At 38.0% G+C, this 23457-nt stretch overlaps 2 long non-coding RNA genes across 2 annotated transcripts; one reads left to right on the top strand and one right to left on the bottom strand.

The window, feature by feature from the left end:
* Positions 1 to 1948: 1948 nt before the first annotated feature.
* Positions 1949 to 4790, bottom strand: LOC132638203 (uncharacterized). Its single transcript, XR_009581629.1, has 3 exons — positions 4246 to 4790; positions 2654 to 2803; positions 1949 to 2474 (listed from the first exon to the last, which is right to left on the bottom strand). It is a non-coding gene; the product is annotated as an uncharacterized LOC132638203 (long non-coding RNA).
* A 13005-nt stretch (positions 4791 to 17795) lies between these two features.
* On the top strand, positions 17796 to 22995 carry LOC132604251 (uncharacterized). Its single transcript, XR_009568692.1, has 3 exons — positions 17796 to 18465; positions 21291 to 21337; positions 22747 to 22995. It is a non-coding gene; the product is annotated as an uncharacterized LOC132604251 (long non-coding RNA).
* Positions 22996 to 23457: the final 462 nt, after the last annotated feature.

Below are 23457 nucleotides of genomic sequence, written 5' to 3'. Positions count from 1 at the left end.
TTTGACAACGGGTTTTGAATAAATTCGCAACCCATCTCGCTCCCTTAAAATTAGGTTTTTCCGCTCTTTTTTTTTCCTTTAACAATGAGATTTGAAATAATTCGCATCTCGTCTCGCTCATCTCACAATTAATTAATAAGTATGGCCTTAACCATTAGTCTTGGCCTAATTCTTTTGTTTAAGAAATATATTGAGCAAATATACCACCGAATAATTAAATTAACAAGACCTCCATTAATTACAACAAAGCAGAATATCCAAACAGAGAAGAGTATAAAGAAAACGACATTACCCCTAATTTTATCACTGTAACCGAGGCCTCCATTTTTTACATTTTTGTTTTCTTCCGGGACATCCCACCCGAGAATGAATATACAATATTGAAAGCAAGTAAAAGAAAAACACACAAACAATTTAAACGAACCTAACGTTTGCCTACCCGATCCAATCTATATAATAAAAACTAGATGGCGTTAGCCCGTGCTGCGCACGGGCCCAATAACATAGATGAAGACTTTGAGCCTAATGATAGGAATTCAAGTTATACGAAGGATAGTGTAGACAATATTAGTTAAAGGAATACCATCAACTCTATCAGACAAACAACAAAAAGGACATATCTTTTCCACAACTTTCATATTGAAGTGTCTGAGTTTGTTTTATATAGATAGCGTATGCCCGCGCACACTTTGGATTATAGTGTATATATATATATATAATTTTATTTGGGTAGTGATAATATATATATATATATATATATATATATATATATATATATATATATATTATATTGCTAATAAACGTACATAAGTTTGCACTGTTTTTATGTATAAATATATATACACACACACACACTATGTTCAAAGCACGATTAATATAACATTGTAGTTTGTGCTCCGTATTCAAAACTTTATTATATTAGTGTTTTGCTACGAATATAAAGTTTGCAAAAATTTATTAATACTTTTGAAAAGAGAAGACTTGTTTAAAAGGAAACTATTTTCCTCTCTTTGAAATAAAACAATAGCAATATTTAAACATCAATTCATACTTTGAATTTTAATTCGATTAATTTAAAGGTGTAAAATATTCTATTATTAATGTATGTAGATTGGACCTCCAGGGTTAGTCGTTGAACAACAGTAAGTCTCGACACTGCAAAATTAAATGTCATTTACATAAATATTTGAGCATTGCAAAGAAGTCATTGTATACTTGCTATAATTCAACCTCTTGTAACCTTTATAAGAGGGATTGCACTTTGGTATGCCAAATTGCTCCATTGTTAGTAAATACGCCTTGTTAACTCCAGAATTAGTTCAAATTCATCGTCTGAGAAGACATCTAAGGAAAATCGTTTTTGCTTTTCAACGTGGAACTCAAAAACCCGATATCGGTAAACCAGTAAAACTTTTATGGTTTGATTTATCAGTTTTACCCGCAATATGCGAAGCCCTAATAATGTCACCTCTATTATCAATTTATCATATCAGAAAAGATTACCAACCAAGAAACTATATTATCTGTGATTTATTCATCTTCCAGAAATTCCCAATTACAATCAAATAGTCTGAGGAAATATCAAACTAACTAACTAATGCAAAATATGAGGGAAGTTTTCAATGAACATCTCGTCACTTATGTTTCTTAAAGAAACCATCGACTGTGCAGAGGTTCAAATTTGCAAGTAATTGCAAATACTTCATTATCAACAGACTGCGTGAATACATACAATCAATCAAAGTTCTCAGCCGAGACTTAGAATCAGCTCCATCAAGAACTTGGTGTGGTTGGGAGTAAAACAGACTGACATTGGTGAGCATGGAGAAGCATTAAGAACTCAAATTTCTTTCTTATCGTGTCAAAACAGGGAACAAAGGAACACCGAATCCATGATTACCCTTTAGTCAAACTATACTGAAGTAACACCAATCAAAATAGTTCTACATTAAAAAAAGAACTAATGCGATGATTTTGAGCAGAATATTTTAAAACATGATCATCCATAACTATAAATTTTACAATTAATATGTAGCTAAAATGTTTCGATCAAACATATTAACAGAGAAGAGTGGATGGAAGAAAGTGACGGGACTATTAGTTTAAAAAAGAAGTCTGAAATTACTACTATAATTTGTTTGTTCCAAAGATTGAAAGGAGGTTATACTTCACCGCTTGTTCAGAAAAATGTTTCCTTTGCTGTCTCTGCGTAACAGTGTGGAGATTCCCTCCAGGGTAGAATCCATGACCAAACATGAGAACTCATCACTGTCGAAGTGTCTGTAGAGTGATGGAAGAAAACGATGATCAAGGAATTGTAAAATTTGTCTTTTGGTCTGAGCACGAAGAAGCTTCGTGGCAGCTGGCTAAAGATACTTTATCTGTGACTTCCATGGCAAAGTAACATTTGGTTCGACTCAGTTCAGCCAAGTAGCCACTTCCAACATCTCCGCAACCCAACCTTCTCCAGCAGTCTGAAATGGTTCAAACAATAAGCTACCATGTTAAGATCGGATAGCTTGGATAGCTTAATCAATAAACTAAGAGACGGAAAATAAAACTGAACAAAGTCAAGAACAAACTACTGAATTAGTGGCAAAGATCTGAAAAGCAAAAACTGAAAGGAGAAAGAGCCAAAACACCAGATGCTCACGGGATTATAAAATAGATGGATGAACCAACGAACAGAGAAAATTTCAGATAGCTACAATGCAAGGTGGTTGTCTGGCTTGTGCGGTGGTGACATGCCGTTTGGATAAGTTTGTCTGCTTCTCGTGTTCCGATTCTATCAGCTGCAAATAGACTGTAGGTTCGATAATTAACTTCTCAAATCATGTGCCAAGAGACCATATAAGTGAAAGAAATTTGAATCATGCAACAGGATTTTAAATGTTCTCTGTCATACAATGTTTAAGTTTTCTGCCTAAATCAATGTATCATTTAAACGCGACAGTAAAGTAGAAAAATTACAAGCACCAGCAGAAACAAATTTTAGGCCCTCCTTTTGAACTTTTTAGGATATATAGTAGCATCTAGAGATGTATATCTAGAAACTAAAAGTTCCATAGTCATTTCTTACTTCCAGTTCCATCATTTTTCATACTTTAGTCTTCTCAGGCAAGGTTTTTGCGTACCTCCCTTCCCAGCCTTCTATTCACAGCTGACCAAAAGATTCTACTTCTGAAATTCTTACCGGTTATATCTCGTTTTCGTTACCCTCATAATTAGTTATATTAAGTTGTTATATCTTATCATTCAATCCTAATAACAAATTCTGCACGGAAACAGCCTCTCTACCTCCCAAAGGTAAGGTCTGCGTACACAATACCCTCCCTAAACCACAGTTGTGAGATTTCACTGGGTATGTTGTTGTTGATGTCGTACAACTTCTCCGCAAGTAATAATACATAAATTGTTAAAAGCACCAAAAAGGAATTTAGAAAGTGGCACTAAAAAGCACCAGCTCTTACTGATAGAACACTTTGGCTATCATAAACTATTCGTAAATACACATCTATTTGAATCATATTAGGTAGGCAGACAACTTACAACGCAAGAAAAATATTACTCGGAAAAGATAAAGAGCTAAAAAAATTTGAAAAATTCAATTATCATATCACTCGAAGGTTTTATCCCAGAATATTTCTTCATTATCTGTCCATAGTTGGTATATACTCACCTCATAAGAGCAGGCTATAGGGCAAACATGTTATTGCTTGCAAGATGTAAATACAATCTAACATAGAAAAGGTAACTCCAACTGATGGCGAAGACCAAAAATAATGAGGTACAGAAAGATACTTATTGAATAGAATTTCAAAAGTTAAGAAGTGCAAATAATAGCATAATTACCCAGGTATCTGTTAGTTTCAAGTTTTTCAATATTCATTTTCTTCAAAATGCCAATTGGTGTCTCTGTTGCCGATAGTGGCATAGTCATGACTATGAAATGTTTGCTAACATCTATATAATAAAAATACAAAATGACATAAGCACAAACTCTTTAAATTTTAGCCTAACCGTCCGTTAATTGTCAAAATGAATCAAAATCCACCTTCTATTTCTTTAATTCTCATTAACTTTAATTAAACCCTCCTTAATCAATTTCGTTAAAATAACAAACAAACGTCGGCAATCATCCATCAATCAATAGGATTAAGCACGAGATTCATCAACACAAAATCATGTCACCATAAAATAGCATATTAACTAGAAAGAAATGAACGAACAAAGGAAGAATTGGACCTCAATTAGCTTTAATTCCACAAAATTATTCGACGGGACCCGAACTGAAGCTTTGAACCGAACTCGAACGGAACCTCAAACCGAAACCCCGACTCCTCTGTTTAGATCAGTTATGCTATTGGGTTTATGGCTAATGGGTGTTTGATTGGGCACTGTTTTGAAGATGTTTCAGTTGGGTTTTTTAAGTTGTTTTGATGGTGAAGAAATGGTGGGTTACAGGTGGTGTTCGGCGGTTTAAAGGCCTGCTTGGTGACCGGTTCGTTTCGTTTTTCCGGTGGGGCTGGCGGCGAGATAGTGGAGATAGGTTGTTAGCAAGGTGGGTTTATGGTGTTGGGGTTTTCCGATGGTTTGGCGGTGTTGGTTGTTTCCGGTGAAGGTGGAGATGACGCGGTGGTGGTGTTGATTTGAGGAAGGTTATGATCATGGGTATTTGGATGGTGAGGATTTTTTTTAAATTTTTCTTGTCACTGTCCCTCTCTCTCTCTCTATTTCTATATCTTCTGTGTCCAAAAATGATTCCCACCCCTATCTGTGTATGCCCCCTTTTTCTTATGTCACTGTGTATATATCATTCCCCTTTTCCTTGGTTTTTTTTTTTTTTTTTAATAATTGCGTGGGCCCCATATCATTCCCCTTTTTCCTTGCTTTTCTTTTTCCGATTTATTTTTAATTGTGTGGGCCCCACCCCAACAAATATATTCCCTACCACGTGTTTCTCCCATTTTTGTGACAAAATTTGTTACTACTTTTGTCATTTTGTGTGATGTGTGTGTATATATTGTGAAGTAGTGAGCAAGAAAATGGAATGAGAGAAATTAGTTTGTTGGAAAGAATCTTATGAGGTGGAACTTTTTGGTTGGTTCTTCTTTTATTTTTTATTTATTTTGTTTTAATAAAAATCTAAATACACTTATAAGTATTTTAGCCACCTAATTTTAGACTAAGAAAAAATAAAACTTATACATTTAAATCCGGTTAAAAGAAAAAATATTTTTTGAAAATTTTCTCTTTATCTTAACTACGATTCTATTTTTGTTTTATATTTGTTATTTCCACAACAAAATTACTAAAATGAGATAAAATTCGGGAAAAAAAAAACAAGATTAAGCCAAAAAGAAATATTTAGTGTTAAAAATCGTGTAAAACAACTCAGGGAGGGTCAAAAATTACGTGTCTACAATTAAAAATTAGAGCCCTATGCATTGAAAGTGAGCACGGGTTAAAAATATTGGAGCCCTGACGAGCTAAAAAATGAGCCTTCACCGGTTATGTTTTTTTCCTGCAAACTCACAGATCCACGAAGATCGATGAAAGCACTGATACCATTGTTATGTAATGGAAGAAATAAGAGAGAAAATCGAAGAGAATAAGAATGAAACTTCTTTGTATTAAATCTTGCATTGTTTCTTGCCTTTAAAATAAAAGACTACATCATTACTTATAGAGCACTAAAGGAAATAAAATAAAAGCAAATATGTTATTTTCCTTATAGATTCTAAACTAAAAGAAAACTAAATATTCAGTAATTAATTTAGATCCTAGACTTAAAAGGAAACCAAATGTTTCTATACCAAAAAAAAAAAAAAAGTAAATATTCTACCACTAATGTAAATCATAAAGTAGAAGGAAAGAAAATTTAACACTTCAATATGATGAATTTGGCTCTATAGTATGGTGGAGCCATTTTTGTCTGTCGAGATGTCAATTGATATTCCTTCGCTATAAAATTATGTATACATACTATTTATTGAATCTCATTAGCTTCTTCACATGTTTTCTTCATTATATTTATGTTTACTTCATTATATTTTGACTTCCTTTAAGGATCATTTGGTTGGAAGAATTATGTAGGTTATATTGGTACTTTATTTAATTTGGGATTAAATCTATATATTAGTATATGTTTGGTTGTGGGTATTTCCTAAACCAGGATAAATTTTATACCATAGTTATAGGAGTATCTATTCCGTATAGAATGTGCTATAGATAATCCTGATTATAATCTTAGAATAACTTGGTTACAAACCGAACAAAATCTCATAAGTGAAAATCTTAACTAATTTCACTATTGCACTGTGCAGAAAGACATCAGATTCATGCACGAGAGAGTCTAAAACAACGGAAGATGGACATGCATGGAGGAAATGCGGGCAGAAGGTTATACTTAATTCAAAATATTCAAGGTATAAAACCTTTTTCTTGTTTCACAGCATAGAGTACTATGAGAGATATGTCAACTAAAGTAAATAGGTACTAGTTACGTATTAAATTGTGTGATTACATAATCTATATATATCTAAAAAAAAAATTACTTTTATTATTATTTATGCATTCAACACGTTTGATGTGTGAGTCTGGTTCTTTTTGTGGTGCCTTTTTGTGAGGAAAGGTGCGACTATAGGTGCAGTCACAAGTTTGATCAAGTGTGTCGGGCCACTAAACAAGTTCAAAGAATCAAAGAGGACCCAATAATTCACCGAACTACATACTTTGACCATCACATTTTTACATCATGTCCACTAAGGGAGCCACTTCATCAGATCACTTCAGGAGAAGACTCAAAATTATATAGTGAGATGCCTTCTGCACTGGATTGGCAGGATATCATGTCGTCTTCTCCTATAATAGCAGATGATTTTTCTCTTGAAGGTGTGGTTTCGAATATGACATCTTTTGACTTGAATGGTTTGAATATGGGTTGACATAGGGATATTTGGTGATTTTCACTTTGAGACATTAAGAGTTTTCTTGATTGTTCCTAATGGCTTGTAACTATTGAATTGAATTTTGTCCCTTTGTATCATTCAATGAAGTAAAAGCTCATAAATATCCCCTTTGTTTTTTCATGGTTTTGTTTTCATGTATTGAAACATTACTCCTTTGAAGAATTCGTCTCCTACAGATTAGGGATAGTTTGGTTATAGTATAATTGGATCTCCTAAGTCACATATAACTTGTATTAATATACTTGTATAAATATATATATATATATATATATATATATATATATATATATATATATGGTTGTAGACACAACATATTGCTAGTGACGAAAATAATACTCCCTCCGTTCATTTTTATTTGTCCAATATTCTAAAAGTACATTTTTATTTTTATTTGTCACTTTTAGCATATTAAGACAACAATTGTTTTTTCTGTTTTACCCATAGTATTAATTACTCATTTCAAATCATTTTTCAAATTCATTAAAAATTATGCACAAATTAATATGGGCATCATGGTAAATTACGCATTTCATTTATTATTCTTAAAGGGTGTGTAAAGTTCATAGTGGACAAGCAAAGGTGAACGGGGGAGTATATCCTTTCGGTTTGCTTCAGCTTACTATCACGTTATATTATCATGATTAATTTACTACTACTAATTTGAAATGCACGATGAGGAAAGGAGGAATAGGGGTGAATACCTGCATATTCTCTCTCTTGCTTCATTTAATACCGCTCTGGCGGACACCAGGTACTAGAATCCTAGTTATTTTCCCAAGTTCCAACCGAAATCCAGACCAACTCCCGAGGCCATCTGCTCACAAACCACATACATAGACCCACATAAAAACACGTTACAAACGCACTCGTGGCCTTAGAATTTCCAACGGAGGCCTCGTTGACCGAGTCAACCCCTGATACCTCATATCCAACTTCCCAACCTAAGTCCCAAAATGCATTCGAGTGCATTGGGAACCGGAGCAGATATACACACAAGTTCCGAATGACCTTCCGGACCTCTCAGAATCAACAAATTTTCAAAAAAGGTTCGTTTACCCAAAAGTCAATTTTGAGTCAACTCATTTTCGCTTAAAGCCCAGATTTCATAAAAAGTCACTCGAATCAAATCTAGACACCTCAGGAAGTGTGTCAGTGGTCCCCTCGAGTAAAAAATGAGCTAACTAAGCTCGGAAAGTGATGAAAATGCTGAAAAGACTATAACGACCAAACGTGTGGTTACATCATATACCAATTGAACCATCGCTTGTCCTCGAGCGAAGAAGAGAAAGGAGCGGGGAAATATTTGAATCAGCGAAATATCGGCTACGTATGTCGAACTCGGTCTCCCAAGTAGCCTCCTCAACAGGACGGTGCTTCCATTGCACCTCCACAGAAGCAATCTCCTTTGACCTCAACTTTCAAACCTCCAAATCGCAGTAGGCTCCTCCTCATAGGTCAAATTCTCATCAAGTGATATCGAATCCCAACGAAAAATGTAAGTACCGTCGGTGTGGTACTTCTTAGAAACATGAAAAATCGAATGAACTCTCGCCAAGCCTGGCGGAAAGGCTAACTCATAATCAACATCGCCCACACGGTCAACAATCTCAAATGGGCCAATATACCGGGGGCTCAATTTGCCCCTCTTCCCAAACCTCAAAACACCTTTCGTGGGTGAAACCTTTAATAGAACCTGTTCACCAACAGCAAACTCTAAATCTCGAACCTTCCAGTCCGCATACATCTTATGTCGACTCTGAGCTGCCAAAAGCTTGGCCTGAATAACTCTCACCCTATCAAGTGACTCTCTCAACAGATCCGTACCCCAAGATCAAACCTCGAACCCATCAAAGCATCCAACCGGAGATCTATACCTCCTACCATATAAAGCCTCAAAAGGCTCCATGCCAATACTCGAATGATAATTGTTGTTGTACGTAAACTCTGCCAATAGTAAGTGCTGATCCCAATGACCACCAAAATAAATAACACACGCTCTCAACTTATCCTCGAGCACCTAAATGGTCCGCTCGGACTGGCCATCGGTCTAGAGATGAAAAGCTGTACTGAAATCCAATCGGGTACCCAACTTCTCATGAAAAGCCCTCCAGAATCGGGAAGTGAAAATATTACCCCGAACAGATACAACAGAAATAGGAACCCTATGCAATCTCATAATATCCCGAATGTACAACTTGGCTAACTTCTCCGCGGTATAAGAAATCTGAACCAGAACAAAGTGAGGGGACTTGGTCAACCGATCAACTATCACCCAAATAGAGTCAAACTTGCCTAGGGTCTTCGAAAGACCCACATGAAAATCCATGGCAATCCTCTCCCACTTCCAATCGGGAATGGGCATCCTCTAAAGTACACCGGCCGATCGCTGGTGCTCATACTTTACCTGCTGACAATTCCCACACTTAGCCATGAAATCCACTATATCCCTCTTCATCCGACGCTACCAATAGTGCTTCCTCAAATAACGATACATCTTAGTTGCCCCCGGATGAATGGAATATCGAGAGCTACGAGCCTCAGACAAGATCAACTAAATTAAATCACCAACACGAGGAACGCACACGCGTCCCTTAATCCTCAAAATGCTCTTAGAATCAATCACGACCTCGTTGGCCTCACCCCTCAAAACTCTATCTCGAATCTTGCTCAACTGAGCATCTTCAAACTGATGGGTCCTGATCCGATCTAATAAAGATGACCTTGCCTCTACACAAGCCAAGATCCTGCCTGGGGCTAAAATATCAAGGCGAATGAAATTGTTGGCCAAAGTCTGAACCTCCATGGACAACGGACTCTCAGAAACAATCAAACGAGCTAAACTCCCCATACTCACTGCCTTGCGACTCAAGGCATCGGCCACAACATTGATTTTCCTAGGGTGGTAAAGAATTGAGATGTCATAGTCCTTCAGGAGCTCCATTCATCGGCGCTGCCTGGAATTAAGATCCCTCTGGGTGAACACATGCTGAAGACTACGGTGATTGGTGAAAATATCACAATGGAAACCGTACAAATAGTGCCTCCAAATCTTCAAGGCGAAGACCACGGCCAACCACTCCAACTGATGGGTAGGGTAATTCTTCTCATAAATCTTCAACTGATGGGAAGCATAAGTTATCACTCTACCCTCCTGCATCAACACAACACCCAAACCCATACGGGAGGCATCACAATAGACCACAAAATCCTTACCCTCCACGGGTAATGCTAAGATCGGGACTGAAGTCAAAAGAAGCTTGAGCTTTTGAAAGCTCTCATCACAATCATCTGACACTGGAAGGGAACATCCTTCTTAGTCAATCTGGTAAAAAATGGAGCAATGGCAGCAAAACCCTTCACAAAGCGACGGTAATAGCTGGCCAAACCCACAAAACTACGAACCTTAGTAACGGTAGTGGGCCTCGCCCAACCCTTCACCGCCTCAATCTTCTATAGGTCAACTATAATCCTATCTTTTGACACCACGTGGCCCAAGAATGCCACAGACTCCAACTAGAACTCACATTAGAAAACTTAGCAAACAGGCTATGCTTCTTCAACAACCTAAGAACAGTACGAAGATGTCTCTCATGCTCCTCTCTATTCTTGGAATACACCAAGATATTATCAATAAACATAATCACTAAGGAATCAAGGAATAGCCTAAAGACGCCATTCATCAAAGCAATAAATGCAACAACAGATCATCACAATATAAGCCATGATGCAATATGATGCAATAATGTATGAATGCAAATGCAATGCCATGCAATGTTGTGTACACATGTACTCGAGACGGAATACCTCCACGTCTCGATAGCACAACCCAAGGTGACTCGCAAAGTCTAAGTGCTACTCGTCCCGGATGTTTGCCCAACAGACAGACGGGACTCCGAATCTTTGCCCACAGAGGGTTTTCACCAGCACCACCCTGGGGGACCCGCGGAGTCCATGCACTCACTCAATCCACGATTTCGAGACAAACATCGGATTCAACACTAATAATGGAAGATATATGATTAATAACCTTAGATACATCATAATATAGCATAAACCCAATCAATTTCATCATTTAAAAGCCTAAGTAGAATATCCATTAAATCGACTTTTTATCTTCCATTACTAAGGAACTAATAAAGAGAGGAATTCTAAGATGATTAGCAGTAATGAATTAGTAAGGAGATTAGCAGGACTTACCACCAAGAATTTCCCCCAAGAGTCTTCTAGCACAGACCCCAAGAAATCAAATTTTGTAATGGTGATAAATGATATACTAAGGGCTGTTTAACACACACTTAATGAAATAACAGGCCCGATACCGCCACGTTGCCACAACCTCGGCGTCTTCCCAGACCATCGGGACGGTCTGGGCAAAACATACTTGGCCGCCCCAACGGCCATCCTACCACCACGGCGGTGCCGTCCCACCGCTCTGGCGAACACCAGGTACCAGAATCCCAATTATTTTCCTAAGTTCCAACTGAAATCTCGACCAACTCCCGAGGCCATCTGCTCACAAACCACATACACAGACCCACATAAAAACACGCTACGAACGCACTCATGGCCTCAGAATTTCCAACGGAGGCCTCGTTAACCGAGTCAATCCCGGATACCTCATATCCAACTTCCTAACTCATGTCCCAAAATACATCCGAGTGCATTGAGAAATGGACCAGATATACACACAAGTTCCAAAACCTTTCAGACCTCTTGGAATCGACGGATTTCTGAAAAAGGCCTGTTTATCTAAAAGTCAACTTTGAGTCAACTCTTTTTCTTTTAAAGATTAAATTTCTCAAAAAGTCACCCGAATCAAATCTAGAAACCTCGAGAAGCGTGTCAACAATCCCTTTGGATAAAAAATGAGCTAACCAAGCTTGGAAAGGGGCGGAAATGTCGAAAACACTATAACAACCAAACAGGTCGTTACATTGGGAAGGTTAAACTATATTGGGCTGTTCATAGCCTAGTCAACTGTGATTATAGAGCCAATCCTTAAATTGCTCAAGAAAGACGCTCCCACAGATTTGACGGAAGAATGCCAAGAGGCATTTGACAAAATCAAGAGATATCTTTCCAGCCCTCCCGTCTTGGTGCCGCCCAGGCAAGGGTGTCCTCTGTTACTGTACTTATCGGTATCAGAAAATGAGTTCGGGTGCATACTCCCCCAGCATGATAAAGAGGCAAAAAAAGAACATGCCATCTACTATTTGAGCAAGAAGTTCACATCTTGCTAGGCACAATATATGCTCGTGGAGAAAACTTGTTGTGCTTTGACCTGAATTGCTCAAAAGCTGAGGCACTACCTATCGGTGTTCACCACTCACCTCATATCCAAAATGGATCCACTAAGATACATTTTCTGGAAACTGATGCCCGTAGAAAAATTGGCTAAACAGCAGATGTTACTGAGCGAATTTGACATCATATACGTGGCACAGATGGAAATCAAAGGACAAGCCCTAGCTGACCTGCGGACAGAAAGTCCCGTCGATGACGAACTCGAACCATTATGGACTTTCTTCCTAGATGATGAAATGATGGCTATGGAAGAAGAGGTGGAAGAACCATACTCGAGCTGGAGACTGTTTTTTGATGGAGCAGTCAATTACAAAGGATCAGGCATTGAGGCGATGTTAATATCAGAAACAGGATAACACTATCCGATGACTGCAAAAGCTTAACTTCAGATGTACCAACAACATGGCGGAATATGAAGCGTGTATCCTGGCCTCAAGATAGCGTTAGACATGAGCATTTAAGAGCTGTTGGTAATCGGGGACTCCGATTTGCTTATAAATTAAGTGAAATGAAATCGGGCAACCAAAAATGATAAGATACTCCCATATGTGAATCTGGTACAGAGATTGTGCGGGAGATTCAAAGTATCGACTTCAGGCATACTCCAAGGGCTCAAAATGAGTTTATGGACACATTGGCTACGATAGCGTCTATGATCCAGTACCCTGAGAGTACTCACATGGATCCGCTAGAGATCATATTGAGGAAAGAACAGGCTCACTATGCCCATGTCGAGGCCAAGCCAGATGGCCAACCATGGTATGCTGACATCAAGGACTACCTGGAGAAAGGAGAGTATCCCCCAGAGAGTTCAACAAATCAAAAGAAGACCATCTGGAGGTTGGCTAATGGGTTCTTCTTAAACGAAGAAGTATTGTACAAAAGGACCCCTGACCTTGGGTTACTCAGATGTGTAGACGCCAGGGCATACGGACCCCACATGAATGGATTCATCCTTGCTAAGAAAATCTTTTGGACAGGATATTACTGGATGACCATGGAGCACAACTCCTACAAATTCATGCAAAAGTGTCATCAGTGTCAGATACACGGACCTGATCAAGGTTCCCCTCACAGAATTACATGTGATAAGCTCGTCGTGGCCATTTGTGGCATGGGGAATGGATGTCATGGGACCCATTGAGCCTCTGGCCTCCTATGGACATCGCTTTATCTTAGTCGCCATCGACTACTTCACTAAATGGGTTGAGGCGACTTCTTACAAATTAGTGATCAAGAAAGTCGTGGCCGACTTCGTAAAAAAAAAATCTGATACGTCGTTTTGGTGTGCCGGAATCCATCATCACAGATAATGGTGCCAATCTGAATAGCCATTTGATGAAGGACATCTGTGGGCAAGTCAAGGTCACTCGCAGAAACTTTACCGCTTAGCGGCCACAGATGAATAGAGCCGTAGAGGCTGCCAACAAAAATATCAAAAGAATCCTGAGAAAAATGGTTGATAACTACAAGAGGTGGCACGAGCAGTTGTCTTATGCTTTGTTGGGGTACATAATGACAGCCCGAACTTCTACTAGAGCAACCCCATACCTCCTTGTCTATTGTACAGAAGTGGTCATACCTGCGAAAGTGGAAATCCCTTCACTTAGGATCATCCAAAAGGCGGAACTAAATGATGCAAATTAAGTCAGAAACCACTACGAAGAATTGGCCATAATAGAAGAAAAGAGAATGGTGGCGGTATGCCACAGGTAGCTATACAGACAAAGGATGTCTCGTGCTTTCAATAAGCGAGTTAGAGCCTAACTTTTCTAGATCGGACAACTCGTGCCCAAGCGAGTCTTCCCTCACCAAGAGGAATATAAAGGAAAATTTGCGCCAAATTGGCAAGGACCATAGATGTTTAGGAAAGTACTCTCAGGAGGAGCCGTAGTCCTAGCCGAGATGGACGGACAAGAGTGGCCTACAACCATCAATGCAGACGCGCTCAAGAGATACTACATTTAGGATTCCATTTGCTTGTAATCGCATTATTATTTCCTTGTAATCGTACTTTATAATAGAATAGGAAAAAACAAATCGTCTATGTAATGAACTCCGCAATGACCTGACTTCCCCATAATGGGATACATAGGCAGTCCATATCGAACTCAGTCATATTATTAGTAAAAACCAAACTCAGTTATTTTATTTTGAACTACGTTCAACCTGAATTCCTACTGCGACAGGATACATAGGCGCTTTCTAGCTCGGTCGTCATAAAAGAAAGAAAAAAACCAAGAAACCCGTAGGAAACCTCGGACACAATAAGGCAGAAAAATCAGCAAGGCCAAGCTTGTAAGGGTCAGCACAAGAATCAGCTAGCATCAATCCTACACTGGGGCAGAAATTTTTTAGGGAACCTAAAATATTCCTATCAGAAATAGTCAACAAGGAAAGAGACAAAGTAAAGCAATACACTAGGGCAGAATTTTTGAGGAATCCTCAAAAACTCTTACATAACAAGAAAAAGAAAGGGTTACTCAGAGCAAATCCTGAAACCGGGGCAGAATTTTTGAGTAAGATCTCAAAAATTCTGCTAGTGCGAAAGTCAGCAATCATATCTTCAGGAAGAATCGAAAAACATCGTTCGAAGAAAACACACGTCATGACACATAAAAACGAAACAAACATTTATCTAAAGAAAAAAAACAGCGTGCATTTTATAACACTTTTACTCTAGATTTTCAAAAAAATAGCATAATTACATCCCAAAAACAGCTCTCGAAATACCGAGCCCAAGAGGGTTCGAAGGAGCTTCAAGAGGAGACACTAGAGAGGAGGAAAACGATGCTAATCAACTTTCAAGGAAACTCACAATTTTCTGTGGATGCAGGTTTTTCTTTTTTAACAGGACAGTAGGCACGCCACAAACCGATTTACTCACAGCAAAGGCGAAAGGCAAAACTCAGCCCAGCAGAAAAGGACCAAAAAGGGTCATGCAAAGAATAAATGAGCGTAAAGACAAATCTGACCAAAAGGGTCACACAAAGTGCGAATAACGAGGATATATCAGACCAAGAGGGTCACAAACCAAATAAGCATAAAGACATACTCGACCAAAAGGGTCATGCGAAGAATGAATGAGCGTAAAGTCACATTTGGCCAAAAGGGTCACACAAAGAGCGAATAACGAAGATATATCAGACCAAGAGGGTCACAATGAATGAGCATAAAAATATATACAACCGAAAGGTTCATGACAAGGACAAAAGGGCATATCCAACCACAAGGGTCAATAGCCAATACAATGGACGAAAGAAAGCTTATCCAGCCACAAGGGCCATATATGTCATCTGCAGCCAAGAGGGCCATTCATTTATTTAATTTCCGAGAGGGCCATTCATACAAACTGCCGAGAGGGCCATTCATATAAACTGATGAGAGGGCCATTCAGACAAACTGTCAAGAGGGCCATTCATATCAAACTGCCGAGAGGATTATTCATACAAACTGCCGAGAGGGCCATTCATACAAACTGCTGAGAGGGCCATTCATATCAAATTGCCAAGAGGGCCATTCATATTAAATTGCCGAGAGGGCTATTCATATCAAATTGCCGAGAGGGCTATTCATACAAACTGCCGAGAGGGTAATTCATAACAAACTGCCGAGAGGGTCATTCATAACAAATTGCCGAGAGGGCCATTCATATCAAATTGCCGAGAGGTCCATTCATAAAATAGCCAAAAGGGCCATTCATTCAAACAAGCCAAAAGGGACATTCATTCAAACAGCTGAGAAGGCCATTTCATCTAAAATTCCATGAAGAATATCTGCATATTGTCAAATCCAGGAAAAAGGCGCATAGCCGCTAGCAAGGAGCCAACTTACTAAACCAGATCCAGACAAATTGTGGAGCAAATGTGAAATTTTTCTTACACAGCCGGTCAAGATAGGGTGCCCATGAGAGTCAAGCTCTCCGGTCAGGATTTGGAGACCATCCAATCTCAGATTCAGCCACAATTTGTCTTGTTTTTATTTTTCTTTACTAAAAACTGTGACCGGTCAGACACACACTGGGAAATCTAAAGGTATTCCTGCATAAGGGACATACTCTTCTCCGAAAAGTCGAACTACATGTGACCTGATTCCCAGAGACCAGGGATATGTAGGCAGGCTCAAGACCAGAGAGTCAGTCACATTCAAACAGTCGTCCGGAGGAACCCCATTCACAACACTGGGGACCTCAGGACTTTCCTTCCGAATCACATTAAAAGTCTTTTGTTGAGTCGAACTACAAGTGGCCTGAATTCTCATATAACCTGAGATATGTAGGAAATCTAAAAACTAGGGTCCGGCCACGTATGTGAAAATTGCATGAAGATGAAGAGTGGAATGAGTCGGGTCAGTCAAAAATTAGGGTGAGTCAAATTTCGTTGCTCAGGGATGGTCCCGTCATCCCCGAACACCGAAGGGGAAATTGTTGACACCTAATTTTTGACCTCCCGTAATTTATTTTCATTACTCAGAGTCCTTGGATGATGAATAAAATGAGCGATGCACCTTGAAGTGTTTAAATGATTTTTATATAAATTGTTTAAGTCAAAATTTAACCCCTTTAAATTGGTAAAAGATTTTTATGACATCAAATTTATTTAGAAATTAATTGGTACTTTTTATGACATTTATGAGATACTTGTTAGATTTAATAAAAGAAAAAAGGCATTTTGTTTAAAAATAATAATCATTTATTTAATTGTTTAAATTGTCAAAAATCAAAATTAGCAAATACTTTATTCCCTTCAATTCGAGGAGTTTGAGTAATTTAAATAATTAACCATTTCATCCCTTAATCCCTAATTTTGTATAAATGGAATTTGTCAAAATTATTTATAATTATCTATAAATGTTTTAATTAATCAATTAGGTGGTCATTATTGCAAATTGATTTTTAAATTATTTGATTATTTTCTTATGGCCACAATTAATTTAACCAATTCATGGGTTAAGGAAATTGGGGTCATTTTTATAAAATTAGCATCTTAATGGCCTTAATTTAAATAACCAAATTCATTGGTTCAAATTTAGTAAGGTCATTAATGCAATTTAATTGTAAAATATGTTAATTAGGCCAAATATGACCATAAGTGAAATAACCAGTTAGATTAAAATCAATTGAGGCCAAATGTGGCCATAATTAAAATAACCAACTAGATTAAAATCATTTGGGGCCATATTCGCAATTTTAAGCCCATTTACACAGTTGACCGCTTTTAAATTATTTTAAGAAGTCAATTATGTCCTAATTTATTTATAAATAAAATATTATTACCAATAATCAAATTGCCTACTTTCTCTATATACATGTGTATACATTAGGTATACACATATATATAAGCATCATATACAAAAAAAAGGAGGGCCAGTCTTATTTTTAAGACTTGGACCGAGTCCAGCCCAAAACAGGCTAAGACCCGGCCCAATCTTGATGCAGATAAAGGGGTATATCCCCTTTTATTATTCATTCCAAACGACCCTTTTCCTTTGCCCCTCTCTCTCTTCCCTTTTTCTTGCAAAAACCCTAGCCGCCGGCTATCTCTCCTTCTCTCTCTCGTCCCAAAAATGGTACAATCACAGAGCAAGTATAATCTACACAGCTTTTACAGCATCATTTGCGTGAAACAAGTTAATTCCAAGACTTGTTTCGCCTAGATCTTTTCAAAATCGGTAATAGACCCTTTTTTCTTTTGCTTTTTCTTTGAAATTATCTAGTAAAAGTTGATTATTACTATCTTATTTTGTTATATTGTGTTCATTTTAATCGATTTCCATTGGTTGGGGGTAAATGGTTTGGATTGAGTCGAATAAAGCTCAGATCTGGCCATTCATTTGTTGTTAAGTCATTTTGAGCCATAGATTTGCTTTGCAAGGTTATTTTCTGGGAAGGATCAGTTGTCCCACATCGGTATTTTGAGGGTTTGAACAATTTTTGATGTTCTATAAATAAAACCCCACCCTCACCGTGAAGAAATAAGGTCTGAAAAATTGGAAAAAACTAAAAGAGGCTAGAAACTTCGAATTCAGGCCTCTCAGTATAAAATTTTTAAAACTTTGACTTAAATTGATGTTTTTCTTAGTTCTAAAAAATTGTTTCTTACTTGTTTTGAGTTTGTTGTGGCTGAGTGTGGGTTTTGGAAGCACAAAAGGCTTTCAAGTTCAATCTTGACCACGACTGCACTTTAAAAAGGTAACATTTTATCCTTTTTGCTTATGTTTGTTAATTTTCAGTAGTTTTGTTATGTGATAATGATCTGTTTGATGTTAGTTTGTGGCTAGATTGTCTTGGGTTCAATTAAGTAGTAATGTGTTGCTCTAAATGAGGCTCAATGTTCATTAGATGTTTGGAAATAGGGATTACTTTCTTATCCTCATAAAGGACATGTTTAACCTTAATAATGGTTGTTATTATAGACTGAATGTGTGAGCCTAGATAATTTTATTAATGTTACTCTATAGATAGAGATGTACAGATTGTTGTATTCTTTATTAGATGTTGAAGTTCCAGTTTGGCTGTTCATTCCTTAAACATGACAAAATCTGGTTACAGGGTTAATAATAGTAACTTTAGTGAACTTTCAGACTAATACTAATCCAATTTGAATGTGAGAGATAGCTAAGGTACTGTGGTGATCCATCTTGAATAGTTTAAGGTGGTAGCTAGCTTTCTTGATGAGAATGTGCAAAATCTGAATCTTCAATCTGCTTTCTTAAGTCTATATACTTTGTCTATATCAATTAAATGTCATGGTTAGTGGTACAAGCCAATGATTAGGATAAATAAAGGATCATGATTGGACTAAAATAAAGCTTAAAGAGTCTAGGTACTTGTAGGAGTCTCATGATGTGGTCAAGGCACTAGAGTAAGATTAAATGGTGTCTCATTACATTTGAATGGGCCTAAGTATACCATAGTCTGTTTATGTATGCTTGTATTGGCTTTAAAAATGACCTTGACTAGTTGTACCTTATATATTGAATGTAGGTATATAACAAATGGAACTCTAGAATATGACATAGAAGTTCTAAAAAATGAAGGTTGGGATTAAGGTTTATTTATTTGGTAGCATGTTCCCAAGAGGTCCATTAGAGGCCAATGTAGGTTCATTAAGTTTGTAAAACCATTTAAAATAAGTTAGGACACCTAGATACAACCAGGATGATTGTGTGTCATGGTTGTTCATTTAAACAGAGTCTAGTCTTGACTTTTATGTCATCAGACTTTTCCCTTTCAGTATATGATCCAGGTTTGAGTCTTTAAAGGGGTCCAGTGACATTGAAATATGTAATTGAACCCTAATATTATCTTTCACTGTTAAAAATGATTAATCAACCAGTAAAAGGAGCTATTTGAGTCTAAGTATTGGTGTTTAGTCTAACTTAAGCTTATAATGATTAAGATGTTCAATTTTTTCAAAGTGGTAATGTCTAGAAGGAATTCAAAATAGTTTGCATAGTTGAGACCCTAGACTGAATTGATTGAAATTGTTAACTTTTGTGGTCAACTAGGTGTTTAGATGGAATTTAATTTAAAGGCAGTGTCAAACTAGCCCTAACCACAAGGTCTTGGTGGCTACCACTAGGCATAAGGATGAGGTAGAGAGTTGAGGTTTCCTTAGGAGAGTAAAAGGTGAGCTTACGCATGAATTGGAGGTAGTGACCAGTGGGGCCTTTGTTCCCTTTTTACTGAAAGCAAGATTCAAGAGAGGGATGGGGAGGTGATGACCTCACCCTACCCTGTTTCTCTTTCAGGACCCTGAGGTTTCCTTTTATCCTAAACCTTATTCCCATGACTGTGGGTGTTATACCCCGCATTTTCAGAGCCTGAGCGTGACACGTGCTTCCTCAAACATTGACAATCACGTTGTTACTACATAATTTAAACTCACATTGATAGTATTATATTTCGTATTTTTGTTGTACGTCGGATTATTCGTAAGCGGAGGTGGGGCCCACACATCGAGATTTTTTAGGAACACGTGACAAGTTATATGAATCACATATGTGAAGTTAAACACAACTAAAGAAGGACCCTTGAGCCAAATCAAAGTGGAAGTCCTCCAAACAAATATTTTTAAGTAACGTTTTCGGGTGATCTGACTTCGAGGAGAAAGCACGGTATTATAAGTTTGGAATTTGGAAAACTACCGAGAAATAGAAGTTGTAGATAATTGAATTAGCTTTCCAACCATAGGTTGTGGGTCCACAGGAGACGTCGGGATAAGGAGATATGGAGGTGGGCTAGGCCCAATCCGGGCCCAACCGGGTTAGGCCCATGACCCATGTTTATTTAAGTGATATATCAGCCTTTTCTCCTCATTTTTCAGAAAAAAACACCCGGAAAATTCTGGAGAAAAAGAGAGAAGAGAGCTTAGAGAGAAAAGATCAATTTTGACCAAAATCTAAGCCCCGAATCCCGAAGCCCGTGAAGAGAAAAGTGTTCTACGTTGCGTTGCCTCCAATTTGAGCTAAAATTCAACCTAAAAGAAGGGGGTGGACGTGGTAGCTGCACACTTGTGGTAAGATTAAGGTTCCTTTTCATTGCTAATAAGTTTATTTAGAGTTCTACCGAACTAGAACGGAGAAAATAATGTGATAAATTCGTTTGTTGGCGTTGTGAATTATGGAATGAGATTTGAAGAGAATTTTGAATGAAAATAAATGTATTCAACTTGTAGAATGTGGAGGATGTCGTTATTGATATTGTTAGTATTAATTTCGACTCCCTTACGGAAATAAAATTATTAAATAGTTATATCGCAAATTTGGTTGGTTGAGGAATTTAGAAAATTATGTGTGGGTTGTTTTATGGCATACGTGGGTATTGGAAATATTATGATTAATGTTGGTATTGTTGTTGTTGTTGTTGGTTGCTGAATTGAGAATTCGGGCGAGGCATATAAACAGGGGAGATGCTGCCCGATTTTCGGCAGAATATAAAATAGTATGATTTGAAATATGGTACAAATGTGCGACGAAAAGGCTAACATTAGCATAAATTCCTTTTAAATGTAGACTTACAAGCTTGGACGAATAAGCGTAGCTTATAAGCGGTCGAACAGGTATGTAAGGCTTACCCTTTCCTTCTTTTGGCATGTCCTAGAGCCAAGTAAGGTATGATTTGCACTTTGAGGTAACTCTACTCTTTGATTCCGAGTTTGTTTATGATTCTTATGCACTTCTTGATATGAGTACATTCAATATGATCGAGCTTATTACATGGTTGGACAACGAGATGAGCATGAGGAGTTTTGTTCCTAAAAGAGTTCTGTATGTGTTAATGTCCGAAGCTCTATTTGATAAGTTTCCGAGTTTTTGTATGATTCTTATTGGCCTATTGATATGAGTATACTTAGTACGGTTGAGATTATTGCATAATTGGATAATGAGCCAAGTATAAGAGTTCATGTCCTTAAAATGGTTCTGTAAGTATTAATGTTTCTAACTTTTGCATACAGTCTTGGATTGGGCCGAACGTTCCTCGGTAGTAATATACTATATTATGGATCGGGCTGCACGTTCCGCAGCAATATATTTATGGATCGGGCTGCACGTTCCGCATCAATACACTGTATGATGTTCTATGAGTATGCATGCATGAATCTGTTATATGCATATATGATATATGATGTCGGCATATTGATTTGATGCATAACGATATTCGAAAGGTACCTAATATGATTGTTGCTTCGATTTTCCACAAATGGCTTCTGAAATGTTCGTAGAAGGTTTTGTACTTAAAACGCCCATAACTTTCTTGTACTAAGTCGGATTGACCCGAAACTTGTTTCTGAGCCTTCAGGTGTCAGTAAGTATACTTGTCTATCGAGTCTTGATTTATATGCACATGGTTTGTCACGACTCTGCTTGTGCATGCCATAATGTATCCTCCACTGAGTCCCGGGCCAGGATATGTTCTCGTGCGTACTCCTCTGCATTGTTCACCGCGTCCCTCTCACTTGCGGGCCGGGGCACGTTATATATGATATGATGACATTATGATATGATGACGGGGTGGTGGCCAGGATGGCATATGATGACTCTATTCACTGCGTCCCGCAAAAGAGGGCCGGGGCACGTTACATGCATATATGATACATGATATTGACATACATGATATATGATTTACCGTGTCCCTCATTGAGGGCCGGGGCACGTTACATGCATATATGATATATGACATTGGTATACATGATTTCATTCACCGCGTCCCTCACTAGAGGGCCGGGGAACGTTATATGATATATGATATATGATGATGGCATACATGATTTTCATTTACGATTTATGATGACATACATGATTTTCATTTCAAAAGGCAAGTGTTTTGATGTTTTAAAAGTTCATACTTGATTCTGGTAAATCTCTATTTCAGCTATGGTTCTCTTTTCTGTATTCCATGCCTTACATGCTCAGTACATATTCCGTACTGACCCCCTTTTTTTCGGGGGTTGCGTTTCATGCCGCGCAGGTACACCCAGATGAGTAGAAGACAATATGAAAGATGTTCCAGCGGCGTTGGCAAGCTCCACTTGCTCCTGGAGTGCTGCCGAGTCAGAGTATATGTGTTATGATTTCTGATTAATGTTAGAGACTTTGCAGACAGAGTCATGGGTATTGGAAGTCAGTCTGTAAGCGGCTCCATCAGCCGGTGTGTCATTTTGTGTTATGTTATAAAGTCCATGTGGTTACAGATTTTATTTGATTAAAGAAAGATGAAAAAAATATTCTGAAAGCATTTACTATGAATTTCATTTGCATTTGATTTAAGAGTCCAAAGAGATTATATGTGTAATAAGTGTCTGCGGGTTTCGCTCGGCTTTAAATAAAGGTCGGGTGCCCATCACACCCTGATCAAGATTAGGGTGTGACAGTGGGATTCACAAAGGCCTTATGTTTGGTTAGAAGTAGTTTACCATGCCTGGGGGGGGGGGGGGGGGGGGGGGGGAAGGGGGGACCTTTGAGATTTATGCTATTAAAACTAAGTTAAAAATAAAGTGTGAGGGTCTATCACATTCTCTGCCATGATTAAAGAGATCAAAACTACAATATTGTCACGACCCGACTAGAGGCCATGACGGGTACCCGGGGCTAACCACCGAGCACCGCTCGTACCATTACCCATCGTACACATCAAGCGTTCATTCATTAATCTTATACTCAAATCATAGGAAAACAAGTT

This window comes from Lycium barbarum, chromosome 1 (assembly GCF_019175385.1).
Source record: "Lycium barbarum isolate Lr01 chromosome 1, ASM1917538v2, whole genome shotgun sequence".
NCBI lineage: Eukaryota > Viridiplantae > Streptophyta > Magnoliopsida > Solanales > Solanaceae > Lycium > Lycium barbarum.
This window is presented reverse-complemented; position numbering and strand designations above follow the sequence as displayed.